Here is a 15,876-nt window from a genome sequence, read left to right as displayed (position 1 = left end):
GCGGCCCAGTAGTACTCACTTAGGCTCGGTAGTGCCAGCCCCCCCCTATCCCTACTACGCTGTAAGAATCCCTTCCTCACTCTCGGGGTCTTCCCGGCCCACACAAAACTCATGATACTCTTTTCGATCCTTTTGAAAAAAGCCTTCGTGATCACCACCGGGAGGCACTGAAACACAAAGAGGAATCTCGGGAGGACTACCATTTTAACCGCCTGTACCCTCCCTGCCAGTGACAGGGATACCATGTCCCATCTCTTGAAGTCCTCCTCCATTTGTTCCACCAATCGCGTTAAATTTAACCTATGCAATGTACCCCAATTCTTGGCTATCTGGATCCCCAAGTAACGAAAGTCCCTTGTTACCTTCCTCAGCGGAAAGTCCTCTATTTCTCTGCTCTGCTCCCCTGGATGCACCACAAACAACTCACTTTTCCCCATGTTCAGTTTATATCCTGAGAATTCTCCAAACTCCCGAAGTGTCCGCATTATCTCTGGCATCCCCTCCGCCGGGTCCGCTACATATAGCAACAAATCATCCGCATACAGAGATACCCGGTGTTCTTCTCCTCCTCTAAGTACTCCCCTCCACTTCTTGGAACCCCTCAATGTTATTGCCAGGGGCTCAATCGCCAGTGCAAACAATGATGGGGACAGAGGGCATCCCTGCCATGTCCCTCTATGGAGCCGAAAGTATGCAGATCCCCGTCCATTCATGACCACACTCGCCACTGGGGCCCTATACAACAGCTGCACCCATCCAACATACTCATCTCCAAAACCAAATCTCCTCAGCACCTCCCACAAATAATCCCACTCCACTCTATCAAATGCTTTCTCGGCATCCATCGCCACCACTATCTCCGCTTCCCCCTCTGGTGGGGGCATCATCATTACCCCTAGCAGCCTCCGTATATTCGTATTCAGCTGTCTCCCCTTCACAAACCCAGTTTGGTCCTCATGGACCACCCTCGGGACACAATCCTCTATCCTCATTGCCATTACCTTGGCCAGAATCTTAGCGTCTACATTTAGGAGGGAAATAGGTCTATAGGACCCGCATTGCAGCGGGTCCTTTTCCTTCTTTAGGAGAAGCGATATCGTTGCCTCAGACATAGTCGGGGGCAGCTGTCCCCTTTCCTTTGCCTCATTAAAGGTCCTCATCAGTAGCGGGGCGAGCAAGTCCACATATTTCCTGCAAAATTCAACTGGGAATCCATCCGGTCCCGGAGCCTTCCCCGCCTGCATGCTCCTAATTCCTTTCACCACTTCCTCTATTTCAATCTGTGCTCCCAGTCCCACCCTTTCCTGCTCCTCCACCTTGGGAAATTCCAGCCAGTCCAGAAAGCCCATCATTCTCTCCCTCCCATCCGGGGGTTGAGCTTCGTATAATTTTTTATAAAATGCCTTGAACACTCCATTCACTCTCTCCGCTCCCCGCTCCATCTCTCCTTCCTCATCCCTCACTCCCCCTATTTCCCTCGCTGCTCCCCTTTTCCTCAATTGGTGGGCCAGCAACCTGCTCGCCTTCTCCCCATATTCGTACTGTACACCCTGTGCCTTCCTCCACTGTGCCTCTGCAGTACCCGTTGTCAGCAAGTCAAATTCTACGTGTAGCCTTTGCCTTTCCCTGTACAGTCCCTCCTCCGGTGCCTCCGCATATTGCCTGTCCACCCTCAGAAGTTCTTGCAGCAACCGCTCCGGTTCCCTACTCTCCTGCTTTCCTTTATGTGCCCTTATTGATATCAGCTCCCCTCTAACCACTGCCTTCAGCGCCTCACAGACCACTCCCACCTGGACCTCCCCATTATCATTGAGTTCCAAGTACTTTTTAATGAACCCCCTCACCCTTACACACAACCCTTCATCTGCCATTAGTCCCATGTCCATTCTCCAGGGTGGGCGCCCTTCTGTTTCCTCCCCTATCTCCAAGTCCACCCAATGTGGAGCGTGATCCGAAATGGCTATAGCCTTATACTCCGTTCCCCTCACCTTCGGGATCAACGCCCTTCCCAAAACAAAAAAGTCTATTCGCGAATGGACTTTGTGGACATAGGAGAAAAACGAAAACTCCTTACTCCTAGGTCTGCTAAATCTCCACGGGTCTACTCCTCCCATCTGCTCCATAAAATCTTTAAGCACCTTGGCTGCTGCCGGCCTCCTTCCAGTCCTGGACCTCGACCTGTCCAGCCCTGGTTCAACACCGTATTGAAATCTCCCCCCCATTACCAACTTTCCCACCTCTAGGTCCGGGATGCGTCCTAGCATACGCCTCATAAAATTGGCATCATCCCAGTTCGGGGCATATACATTTACCAAAACCACCGTCTCCCCCTGTAGTTTGCCACTCACCATCACGTATCTGCCCCCGCTATCCGCCACTATAGTCTTTGCCTCAAACATTACCCGCTTCCCCACTAATATAGCCACCCCCCTGTTTTTCGCATCTAGCCCCGAATGGAACACCTGCCCCACCCATCCTTTGCGTAGCCTAACCTGGTCTATCAGTTTCAAGTGCGTTTCCTGTAACATAACCACGTCTGCCTTAAGTTTCTTAAGGTGTGCGAGTACCCGTGCCCTCTTTATCGGCCCGTTCAGCCCTCTCACGTTCCACGTGATCAGCCGGGTTGGGGGGCTTTTTACCCCCCCCCCCTTGTCGATTAGCCATCCCCTTTTTCCAGTTCCTCACCCGGTTCCCACGCAGCTGTATCTCCCCCAGGCGGTGCCCCCCGCCCATCCCACCCCATACCAGCTCCCCCCTCGCCCCAGCAGCAGCAGCCCAATAATTCTCCCCTCCCACCCCCCCCGCTAGATCCCCCACTAGCGTAGTTACACCCCCCATGTTGCTCCCAGAAGTCAGCAAACTCTGGCCGACCTCGGCTTTCCCCCGTGACCTCGGCTCGCACCGTGCGACGCCCCCTCCTTCCTGCTTCCCTAGTCCCGCCATGATTATCATAGCGCGGGAACCGAGCCCGCGCTTCCCCCTTGGCCCCGCCCCCAATGGCCAACGCCCCATCTCTTCCACCTCCTTTCCTCCCCCCACCACCTCCTGTGGAAGAGAGAAAAGTTACCACATCGCAGGGTCAATAACATAAAACTCCTCTTTCCCCCCTTTTTACCCCCCTCTTCGCCCCCCATACTCACCCCACCACTTTGTTTCAAACGTTCTTTTTTAAATACCCGCTCATTCCAATTTTTCTTCCACGATAAAAGTCCACGCCTCATCCGCCGTCTCAAAGTAGTGGTGCCTCCCTTGATATGTGACCCACAGTCTTGCCGGTTGCAGCATTCCGAATTTTATCTTCTTTTTGTGAAGCACCGCCTTGGCCCGATTAAAGCTCGCCCTCCTTCTCGCCACCTCCGCACTCCAGTCTTGATATACCCGGATCACCGCGTTCTCCCACTTACTGCTCCGAGTTTTCTTTGCCCATCTAAGGACCATCTCTCTATCCTTAAAACGGAGGAATCTCACCACTATGACTCTAGGAATTTCTCCTGCTCTCGGTCCTCGCGCCATCACTCGGTATGCTCCCTCCACCTCCAGCGGACCCGCCGGGGCCTCAGCTCCCATTAACGAGTGCAGCATCGTGCTCACATATGCCCCGACGTCCGCTCCGTCCGCACCTTCAGGAAGACCAAGAATCCTTAGGTTGTTCCTCCTCGCGTTGTTCTCCAGCGCCTCCAGCCTTTCCACACATTGTTTATGGTGTGCCTCGTGCATCTCCGTCTTCACTACCAGGCCCTGTATGTCGCCCTCATTCTCGGCAGCCTTTGCCTTCACGACCCGAAGCTCCCGCTCCTGGGTCTTTTGCTCCTCCTTTAGCCCTTCGATCGCCTGTAATATCGGGGCCAACAGCTCCTTCTTCATTTCCTTTTTGAGTTCTTCCACGCAGCGTTTCAAAAACTCGTGTTGTTCAGGGTCCCATATTAAACTGCCACCTTCCGACGCCATCTTGGTTTTTGCTTGCCTTCCTTGCCGCTGCTCTAAAGGATCCACCGCAATCCGGCCACCTTCCTCTCCTTTTTTCATCCGTATCCAGGGGGGATTCCCTTCTGGTTCACCGCACAGTACTTTTAGCCGTTAAAATTGCCGTTGGGGCTCTTATTAAGAGCCCAAAAGTCCGTTCCACCGGGAGCTGCCGAAACGTGCGACTCAGCTGGTCATCGCCGCACCCGGAAGTCCTCAGCGCCCGACTCAAGATGAAAAAGTCAATTCGGGAATAAGCCTTGTGGACATGTGAAAAGAATGAAAATTCCCGAGCCCCCGGCTTTGCAAATCTCCAAGGGTCCACCCCTCCCATCTGGTCCATAAACGCCCTCAGCACTCTAGCCGCCGCCGGCTTCCTACCCGTCCTAGACCTGGAGCGATCCAGTGCCGGATCCAGCACCGTGTTAAAGTCTCCCCCCATTATCAGGCCCCCCACTTCCAAGTCTGGTATCCGACCCAACATACGCCGCATAAAACCCGCATTGCCCCAGTTCGGGGTATACACATTGACCAGTACCACCCTCTCTCCCTGCAACTTACCACTTACCATTATGTACCTACCGCCATTATCTGCCACAATGCTCGATGCCTCAAACGGCACCTTCTTTCCCACCAAGATCGCCACCCCTCGATTTTTGGCATCCAGCCCCGAGAGAAACACCTGACCTACCCACTGTCCTCAATCTTACCTGGTCTGCCACCTTCAGGTGTGTCTCCTGAAGCATAACCACATCCGCCTTGAGCCCCTTCAGGTGCGCGAACACGCGGGCCCGCTTAACCGGCCCATTCAGTCCCCTTACATTCCAGGTTATCAGCCGGATCAGGGGGCTGCCCGCCCTCCCCCGCCGACTAGCCATGACCCCTCCTCGGCCAGCCACGCGCCCGCACCCGGCCCGTTCCCCACAGCGGCATACCCCCGTCTCGACCCTCCCCCACTCGCTCCAGCTCCTCCTTGACCATAGCAGCAGCAACTCGATTCCCCCCCACCCAACTCCCCACCCCCCACCCCACCCCCGGAGTAAATCCTAGCTGATTTACTCCCCCCATTGGACTTCTGCAAGTCAGCTGACTCCTGCTGATCGCGGCGACTCCCGCCTCTCCTTCGACTCCTCCCATTGTGTGGCACACCCTCCTCTCCAGTCCCCATCCATAGGCTCTCCCCCTCCCCCTTCCGTTCTAAGCCCGGGAAACGACCCTCGCTTCCCCGCCCCAGCCCCGCCCCGTCCAGTCTTCAGCGCGGGAAAAAGCCCTCCCCCGCGGGGCCCCATCTCACCGCCAAGAGCCCCCCCGACCAACCCAACCAAAACAGTGCCCAATCCGCCCCAGCCCAAAAGAGAAAAAAACACAAAGAAAAAGAAACCCGGAGCAATACAAAGGCCCCCCCCCCCCCCCTCGAAACAAAAATAAACATAGCATATCAACCGCAGTCCTCAATATCCCATCCCGACCCTCAATCTGTGTCCAACTTCTCGGCCTGAACAAAGGCCCACGCCTCCTCCGGAGACTCACAGTAATGGTGCCGGTCCTTGTAGGTAACCCACAGTTGCGCCGGCTGCAACATGCCAAACTTCACCCCCTTCCTGTGCAGCACCACCTTCGCTCGATTGTACCCGGCCCTCCTCTTCGCCACCTCCGCACTCCAGTCCTGGTCTATTCGAACCATCGCGTTCTCCCACCTGCTACTCCTCTCCTTCTTGGCCCACCTGAGCACACACACCCGATCGACGAACTGATGGAACCTCACCAGCACCGCCCGTGGAGGCTTGTTAGCCTTGGGGGCCTCCTCGCCAACACTCTATGGGCCCCTTCGAGCTCCAGGGGCCCCTGGAAGGACCCTGCTCCCATCAGCGAGTTTAACATGGTGACCACATAGGCCCCCAAGTCCGGCCCCTCCAGCCCCTCCGGGGGGCCCAGAATCCGCAGATTCTTCCGCCTCGCCCGATTCTCCATCTCCTCGAACCGCTCCTGCCATTTCTTGTGGAGCGCCTCGTGCGCCTTCACCTTTACCTCCAGGCCTAAGATCTCGTCCTCATTGTCAGAGATCTTTTGTCGAGCCTCTCGGATCGCCATTCCCTGTGCCATCTGTGTCTCCAGCAGCTTATCAATAGACGCCTTCATCGGCTCTAGCAGGTCTGTTTTAATCTCTCTGAAGCAGCACTGGATACCCTCCTGCTGCTCTTCCGCCCACTGCATCCACGCTGCCTGGTCTCCGCCCGCCGCCATTTTGTCCTTCTTCCCTCGCACCTTCTTCGGGTCCACCACCACCTTTTTTGTCGCCCCGCTCCTAGTTGAAGCCATATACTGATGGGGAGCTGTTGTAGACTCCTTCCCACACCGGGAAACGTCGAAAACGTGCCGTTGGGGGACCTGAAAAGAGCCCAAAAGTCAGTTTTTGTGGGAGCCGCCGAATGTGCGACTTAGCTCCGCATAGCTGCACCTGGAAGTCCGTGGAGGCCTTATACAAAGGTCGCACCCACGAGATAAACTTCTGTCTGAGTCTAAATCCTCCAAGCACTTCAAAAAGGTGTTCCCACTCCACCCTGTCAAGTGCCTTCTCCACAGCTGTAGATTGGGGCAGCACGATGGCACAGTGGTTAGCACTGCTGCCTCACAGCACCATGGACCTGGGTTTAATTCTGGCCCAGAGTGACTCTGTGGAGTTTGCACTTTCACCAGGGATCTGGGTTCGATTCTGACCTCGGCTGACTGTCTTGTGGAGTCTGCACGTTCTCCCCGTGTCTCCGTGGGTTTCCTCCGGGTGCTCAGGTTTCCTCCCACAGTCCAAAGATGTACGGGTTCGGTGGGTTGGCTGTGGGGGGTTACGGGTTTTGCGTCTAGGTAGGGTGCTGTTTCAGAGGGCCAGTGCAGGCCTTATGGGCCGAGTGGCCTCCTTCTGCACTGTAGAGATTCTATGATTCTATGATATAAGCACCTCTGGCTCAGGGGCCGGAAAAGGGGAAAGAACAATGTTCAGAATCTTCCATATATTAGCCGACAGTTGCTGCCCCTTCACAAAGCCTGTCTGACCCTGTGCAACTATGCCCAGGACACATGACTCTAATAGCAGAGCTAGCACTTTAGCCAATAACTTGGCATCCACATTCAGCAGTGAGATGGGCCTGTATGAACCACACTCCTTGGGGTCTTTATCTTTTTTCAAAATGAGGGAGATAGAAGCCTGCAAAAGTGTGTCAGGCAGGGAACCCTGAGCTAAAATGTCATTAAACGTATCTACCACCAATGACACCAGCTGGTCTGCAAACTTCTTATAAAACTCAACGGATACCCATCAGGGCCCAGAGCCTTATGCGTTTGCATCAGCCCATTGCCCTCAATACCTCCTCCAAGCCTAACAGGACCTCCAAGTCCTCCCTACCCTCCACTTCTACCATCCGAAGGGAAACCATCAAAGAACTCCGCCATGTCCGCGCCCTCTCCGGGGGCTCTAACCTATACAGATCCCTATAGGAAGCTTCAAATACGGCATTGACTTCCCTTGGTTCAGTCACCAAGCTGCCACCCGAGGCCCTGATCTATAAAATCTCCCGGGAAGCTGCCTGCCCTCTGTCCATGCTCATGTCCTACACCCCTCGAGCGCCGCGGCTGGCCCACTGCCTTCCTTGTGGGTACCAGGTCAAACTGCATTTGCGGCTGTTTCCTAGTTTATTTTTATTTTTAGAAATTTAGTGTATCCAACTCCTTTCTTTTTCCAATTATGGGGCAATTTTTAGCGTGTTTAATCCACCTACCTTGCACATCTTTGGGTTGTGGGGGCGAAACCCACGCAAACACGGGAAGAATGTGAGCTGTTTCCTAGTTGCCAGCAATTCTGCAGTAGGGTCACCTGAATAGCGACGATCCATTTCCCGGATCGCCCCTAACAACCGCTTTGGCTCTGTCCTCACCGTCCCGTCTAAGTGTGCTTTTTAAGTGATTACCTCTCCTCTTACCACCGGCTTAAGTGCCTCCCATAACAGAGCGGGAGAGACCGATCCATTTCTATTAAACGTGGTGAATTCCTCAATGGCCACAGGCTTGGTTCCTGCTGGATGGGATCCGTTTCCAGCTACAGGTCCACAAAAAATGTGGAGTGTGGTCAGGGTTTACTATTGCTGACTCTTCCACCCTTTGGATTCCTGGAAGCAGGGATTTAGCCAATAAGAAATAGTCTATCCTTGAAAGACATCACGCACATGTGAAGAAACGAACACCCTTTGTCATGCAGGTGAAAAGGTCTCCAGGGGTCCGCTCCCCAATCTGCTACATGAAGACCCGAAGAATCTTCACCACCCCGAGACAGCCAGAGACTTAGGCCAATCCATTTTAGGTTCCAGAACACAACTGAAGTCCCCTCCCAATACTAACTGGTGTGCATCCATATCAGGGATATCAGACTCCTAATAAATGCCGCATCATCCCAGTTGGGGGCATATACATTTACTATGGCTACCAAAGTGCCGGCCAGAGACCCACTAACAACCACATACCTACCATTAGGATCTGCTACAAATCCTGGTGGTCCAAAATTGCTGCACCTTGGGCTCTTCATCGAAGCCGGAGTGAAACACATGCCCCACCTACCCCCTCCAGATTCTGATCTGATCCCTCATCCGCAAATGGGTCTCCTGTAAAAACACCATGTTTAAGTTCTGTAGATAAGAAAAAATTAGGAGCGGCACACTGGAGCAGTGGTTAGCACTGCTGCCTCACGGTGCTGAGGACTCAGGTTCGATCCCGGCTCTGGGTCACTGTCCGTGTGGAGTTTGCATATTCTCCCCGTGTCGGCGTGGGTTTCGCCCCCACAACCCAAAGATGTGCAGGGTAGGTGGATTGGCCACAATAAATTGCCCCTTAATTGGAAAAAATAATTTGTGACTCTAAATTAAAAAAAAGAGAGAAAAAACTCTTGACCGTTCCACTGGCCACCCAATCCCCTTACGATCCAGGTGATCAACTAAACTGGGGGTCTCCCACCCCATCCTCCTTCCGGAATCATCCATTTCCACCGTCAGGGACAACTAAATATATCTTCAAGAAAGGTACAAGTCAAAGGCCCGCCCAAGATGGCCGCCTACCCTACCTACAGAAAGATACAAAGAAAATCCTACATCACCCATCAGCCAACTAATCCTTCCCCGCCCCTTACTTCCACCCAAATCCACACACTGGAACCAAAGGCATGGCGCCAGACTCCCTCTCCCCCGACCAACCCCATCCCCAACCCAGACACTAAGCACACCAAACCTGGCCAAACGCAGTCCTTTTCAAAGTCAGGGTCGCGATCTACGAGTGGCTCACGGGCGGGTGTCGGGAGGGTCGCAGGGGCCTTCCCAGGAAGAAGTAACTAACGGTCGCGACCAGCTTTTAAGAATTCTGTCCGCGAACGGCTTTCAGAATGCCGGCCGTCCCGCGCGCTGACCTAGGAGCAGACTCTTTAAAAAAATCGATGGAGTCTTCCTACCTTGAGGGGCGGCAGAGAGCAAGTCACGCATCTCGCACACTGATGTCACGTGCTCTGTGCTGGTGTGAGCTCCAGGGGCCGGCCGGAGAATTGGCGCAACCGCGCCACGTCGCCCCGACGTCGAGCACGATTCTCCGAGGTGCTTTTGGCGTGGCGCTGGTCGCGGGCTGCTGTCCGCGGCTGGGCTGCCGATTCTCCGGCCCGGATGGGCCAAGCGGCCGCGTGGAGACGGCCGAGTCCCGCTGGCGCCGTCCACACCTGGTCGCTGCCGGCGGGAACTCTGCGCGAAGGGTTAGGGGGCGGCCTACGGGGCGGGGAGAAGCGCTCCTTCACCGGGGGGGGGTCGATCGGGGCTCACTAATCGGCGGACCAGCCTCACCCACCCCCCCCCCCCCGCCCCCCGCTGGGCCTACATTGTTCTGCTTCCGGCCCCCAGAACCCCGGGCCATGTTGCGCCGGGGGCCGGAGCGTTGAAGAAGTCCCCCGCACATGCGCGGGTTGGCGCAGCGCCCATTTGGTGGCGGGAAGAGAGGCTGGAGCGGCGTGAACCGCTCCAGCGCCGTGCTGGCCCTCTGTGGGGGCCAGAATCGGTTGTCCCCGCGCCCGTTTCACACCATCGTGAAACGCGACGGCATTCACGATGGCGCAAACACTTAGTCTCCATTTTGGAGAATCCGCCCAGGGCCTCTAGTGAACAACCCATGAAGAAGAAGCTGAAAACAGAAACAAAACAGTACAAAGATGATTTCTTGAGATATTTCAAAGAATTCATAGAATCCCCACACAGCAGATGGAGGCCATTCGGCCTATCGAGTCTGCACTGACCCTCGGAAAGAACACTCCACCCATGTCCACTCTCCCGCCCTATCCCCGTAACCCCACTGTAACCTGCACATCCCTGCAAACTCTACACAGTCACCCAAGGCTGGAATTGAACCCGGGTCCGTGATGCTGTGAGGCAGCAGTGCTGACCACTGTGCCACCGTGCTGCCCCCATGGGTTTATTAATTGTGCCGCTGCAAATCAAGAAGCAAAGTTTGTGTGTGTTATATGCAGGGAAGTTTTGGCAAATGAAAGATTAAAACCCTCAAAACTTCAAAAGCATTTCAAGACGAAGCTTGGCGAGTTCGAGGACAAAAGTCTCGATTTTCTTTCAACAGATGCAGTGAGATCTTAAATCATCAGCTGAAGTCCTTAGCAGGAATGTAACATTGAATAACAAAGCAAGGACAAAGCAGGCTCCCCTGTCACTGTAAAGGTAAACAAAAATGGTGGGTCAAGAAGATCGGCCGGCCTTGGTGGCAAAAGATGGTCAGCGTGGGTCCTGAAGGATGGGCTTCCATTCTCTAATTATTTCTACAACTTGGGAAATGAAAGCTGTGGATCGGATTTTGTGAAATATAGTGGAGCTATCCTCAGTTATTTTCAAAAGACTATTGGACTGTGTAAGTAGCCTAATTTCCCCTTGATTTGACTGGAAAAGCTTCAGTTGAGTATCTGAAGTGATAATGAGTGAATTTCCTTTGTACTTAATCAGAGTCACAAAGAATTATTAATGCCCCTTGGGTGTTCATCTGTCCTTGTGTGTTCATCAGTGGAATTGGCTTGATCAGGGTCAGTGGGCTTGAAACCCCAAAGGAGCTGACTTAACGTTGGTTGACATTTTTAACACACATGCAATCCTCCTGAGTTAATCAAGCAAAATCTCTGGTGAGAAAGGTTTCTCTTGAATTCCTTATTACGTTTATTAGTGAAGATCTAACCTTACTAGGCCTGAGTTTTGGATTCCTCCACGAGTGAAAATATTTCCGCTACCTCTACCCAATGAAACTTCTTCTTAATCATAATCTCTATTAGGTCACTCGTTAGACTTCTGGGCCAGGGCCTGGATTCTCCGACCCGGCGCTGGCGTTGACAGGGGACACCCCCACCCCCCCGGTGATTCTCTCAGCCCCAATGGGCCAAGTGGCCGACGAGCTTGGTCGAATCCCGCCGGTGTGGGTTACTCAGGTTCCACACGGCGGGCCCTGGATGTTGAGTCTGCGGGGGCCGTCCTGGAGGGGGTGGCGGGGGGGATCCGACCCCGGGGTGGTGCCCCCACGGTGGCCTGGCCCACGATCAGCGCCTACCGATCCGCCGGGCTGTTTCCGTGGGGGCCTATTTTACTCCGTGCCAGGCCCCTATAGGGCTCCGCCATATTGCCCAGGGGCCGGCGCGGAGAAGGGGACCCCCGCGCATGCGCGGAAATACGCCGGCCGTTTTGCACATGCGCAGAATCACGCGGGCCGTTCCGCGCATGCACGAACACACGCAGGCCATTCCGCGCCGGCTGGAGCTGTGGGGACCACTCTGGTGCCAACCTAGCCCCCTAGAAGGGGGAGCATTCCCCATTATCGGGGACCGTTGATGCCGGAGTGGTTGGCGCCGCTTTTCACGTCGGCATGGGGACAAAGCCCCATTATTGGAGAGTCCCGTCCCTGATTTCTTGAGAAAAGAACTCCAGCCAGTGCAGTCTTTCTGGATGGTTATAACCTCTCAGTTCTGATATCGTTCATGTCAACACATGAGGGTTTGGAATTAGCTGGAAGCCACATTTCTGAAATAAGCAAAATACTGCGGATGCTGGACTCTGAAACAAGAACAGAAAACGGTAGAAAGGTCTGGCAGCACCTATCTGGAGATACAGTGTCCTCTGTTCTTGTGCCACGTTTCTGAAGGTGGTTGCCCAGAGGTTAAAGAACGTGCGGGCGGTGAAGGAATGAAAGGCTGCCACATACCCAAGACAAACCGGGCGGATAGTGCGGGTGTTTCCTGAGCGCACCTTACTTTCTAACTAGTATTCAATTTTGAATACTAGTGACGGCAATTGTTCCAGTGGGGAATACTGCCAGAGTCAATTTCACTGCACCGTCGGAGGCTCAGCTGTGCGGATGGGTTAATTCACAAATACTTTGAAACACACCATCTAAAATGCCTTAAGCTTGGGTTGCCAACCCTCCAGGTTTGACCTGGATTCTCTAGGAGTTGAAGATCAATCTCCAGGACACCGCTGTGTGCGACCCTGGAGAAAAATCACCGGGATAGTCATAAAAGATTTTTAAAAACACTTTCTATGGGGACAGCACGGCGGTACAGAGGTTAGCGCTGCTGCCTCACGGCGCTGAGGTCCCAGGTTCGATCCCGATGGAGTTTGCACATTCTCCCCGTGTTTGCGTGGGTTTCGCCCCCACAACCCAAAGATGTGCAGGGTAGGTGGATTGGCCACGCTAAAATTGCCCCTTAATTGGAAAAAATTAATTGGGTACTCGAAATTTATTTTTTTTAAAACATTTTCTATGAACATTTCTCCTTACCAGATATAAAAATATTGAAAATGTGTTCAGCTTTCAGCCAAGCATCATCCAGTTGGGTAATGAGTCTTTTTGCTTTCCAATTGCCGTAGGAAGGCCGTGAGTCACAAGGATGGATTTGTCAGCTGCAGCATGAGGGACAAGTTTTGTGATGCAACCTCCAGGTATATGTTTGATCAGAGTTGGCAACCCTACAACCTACAGGGCTCTGGATTAAGAACTGGAAAGTGGGGTTTGGCTGGATAACTTTTTGGCTTTTCTCCCGTAGTTCTTTCTCAACCATAGAGGCGGGGATAAGATCCTGATTAGTGTGACACAGGGTGCAGGAGAAGGGGAAAAAAACAAGTATAGTATTCGCCCTCTTCCTCTTCAAAAACCCTGGCTGAACCTAACCATTGACTTCTGCCCTCACAAACTCAATAATCTGTCCAAAGGGGAAACCATTCGCCGAGAGGGTTACTTCCTGAAATTTTGGATTCAAAGCAAATGGTTTATCAGAATCCACGGGAAAAACAAATAAGTGCCTTGAAATGTTTCTCAAGAGGTTTGCATAGATTCTTGTTGTCATGGCAGCCGCTTGCCCGCTCCACGTCTGCCCTGTTCAATGACGTGGTACTATGGATTTCATGGAGCAACTTATGCTAGTTACAAAATTGGCATTCAAGGAAGTGTCTTGGAGTGAGTCAAGCAATTTAAAGGAATTGCAGCCAGCAAGGGGAAAGCCTCAGAGGAGCAACAGAAATTGCAAAGTGGGACAACGTGTGCAAGAGAACTAATAATACTGTTGCTCTATTGAAGGAGAAGATAATTGCGCCAGGAGAAGGTAATTGCAAGACCCAGGTTCAATCCACCTCTGCCCTAAACCAGTTAAACCAGGAACATTCCTCGTCACAATGGACGTCTCGGCACTCTACACCAGCATCCCCCATGATGACAGCATTGCTGCAACAGCCTCAGTACTCAACACCGACAAGTGCCGATCTCCAGACACAATTCTGCAACTCATCCGCTTCATTCTCGATCACAACGTCTTCATCTTCGACAACAAGTACTTCATTCAGGCATGGAACAGCCAAAGGGACCAAATTTGCACCTCAATATGCCAACATCTCCATGCACAAATTTGAACAAGACCTCCTCACCGCACAGGACCTTCAACCGACGTTATACACCAGATACATTGATGACATTTTTTTCCTTTGGACCCACGGCAAAGAATCACTGAAACGACTACACAATGACATCAATAAGTTCCATCCCACCATCAGACTCACCATGGACTACTCTCCAAAATCAGTTGCATTCTTGGACACACTCATCTCCATCAAGGACGGTCACTTCAGCACTTCGCTTTACTGCAAGCCTACGGATAACCTCACGATGCTCCACTTCTCCAGCTTCCACCCTAAACACATTAAAGAAGCCATCCCCTATGGACAAGCCCTCCGTATACACAGGATCTGCTCAGTCGAGGAGGAGCATAACAGACATCTACAGATGCTGAAAGATGCCCTCGTACTCTTCGTTCGACAGTTCCAACGCGCCAGGTCCCTTAGGGAGACAATTAGCACCTTGTTGGCTGTCAGGGAACGCCACGTAGGCGTATTGGGGGTTAGCGTGTAGCAGATGGACTCTCTCTGCCAACGGGTCCGACATGTGCGCCCGCACGTGTTTTCGGAGCAGGATGGGTCCGGGTGTTGCCAGCCAAGTCGGGAGCGAGGTCCCGGAGGAAGACTTCCTGGGAAAGACAAGGAGACGTTCGTGAGGTGTCTGATTAGTGGTCGTACAAAGCAGTGACCGGATGGAGGGCCTCCTGGAGGACTTCTTGCCAGCGGGAGACTGAGAGGTTCCTGGACCGTAGGGCCAGTAGAAAGGTCTTCCAGACCGTTCCGTTCTCCCTCTCTACCTGTCCGTTTCCCCGGGGGTTGTAACTGGTCGTCCTGCTCGAGGCGATGCCCTTGTTGAGCAGGAATTGACGCAGTTCGTCGCTCATAAAGGAGGACCCCCTATCACTGTGTATGTAAGCGGGGAACCCAAACAGTGCAAAGGTACTATGGAGGGCCTTGATGATGGTGGTTGCGGTCATGTCGGGGCAGGGGATGGCGAATGGAAACCAGGAGTACTCGTCAATCACATTCAGGAAATACGTGTTGCAGTCGGTGGAGGGGAGGGGGCCTTTGAAGTCCATGCTGAGGCGTTCAAAGGGATGGGAAGCCTTAATCAGGTGCTCTCTCTCTGGCCGGTAGAAGTGCGGTTTGCATTCTGTGCAGATTTGGCAGTCCCTGGTGGCTGTCCTGACCTCCTCGAAGGAGTAGGGCAGGTTGCGGGTCTTAACGTAATGGAAAAAGCGAGTGACCCCCCGGGTGGCAGAGGTCCTCGTGGAGGGCTCGGAGGCGATCCACTTGTGTGGTGGCTCATGTGCCGCGGGACAGGGCATCAGGAGGCTCATTTAGCTTCCCGGGACGGTACAAGATCTCGTAGTTGTAAGTGGAGAGTTCGATCCTCCACCTCAAGATCTTGTCGTTTTGTATCTTGCCCCGCTGTGCATTATCGAACATGAATGCCACCAACCATTGGTCAGTGAGGAGGGTGAATCTCCTGCCGGCCAGGTAATGCCTCCAATGTCGCACAGCTTCTACTATGGCCTGGGCCTCCTTCACGACTGAGGAGTGGCGAATTTCGGAAGCATGGAGGGTACGGGAGAAGAAGGCCACGGGTCTGCCCGCTTGGTTGAGGGTGGCCGCCAGAGCTACGTAGGAAGCATCGCTCTCGACCTGGAAGGGGAGGGACTCGTCGATGGCATGCATCGTGGCCTTTGCAATGTCTGCTTTGACGCGGCTGAAGGCCTGGCGGGCCTGTATCGACAGGGGGAAAGTTGTGGATTGGATCAGGGGACGGGCTTTGTCTGCGTAGTTGGCGACCCACTGGGCGTAGTAACTGAAAAACCCTAGGCAGCGCTTCAGGGCCTTCGGGCAGTGAGGGAGGGGGAACTCCATAAGGGGGCGCATGCGTTCAGGGTCGGGGCCTATAACTCCATTTCGCACTACGTAGCCAAGGATGGCTGGGCGGTCGGTGCTAAAC

This window comes from Scyliorhinus torazame, chromosome 22, assembly GCF_047496885.1.
Source record: "Scyliorhinus torazame isolate Kashiwa2021f chromosome 22, sScyTor2.1, whole genome shotgun sequence".
NCBI classification, from domain to species: domain Eukaryota; kingdom Metazoa; phylum Chordata; class Chondrichthyes; order Carcharhiniformes; family Scyliorhinidae; genus Scyliorhinus; species Scyliorhinus torazame.
The sequence above is the reverse complement of the archived record's forward strand: the minus strand, read 5'-3'. Positions refer to the sequence as shown.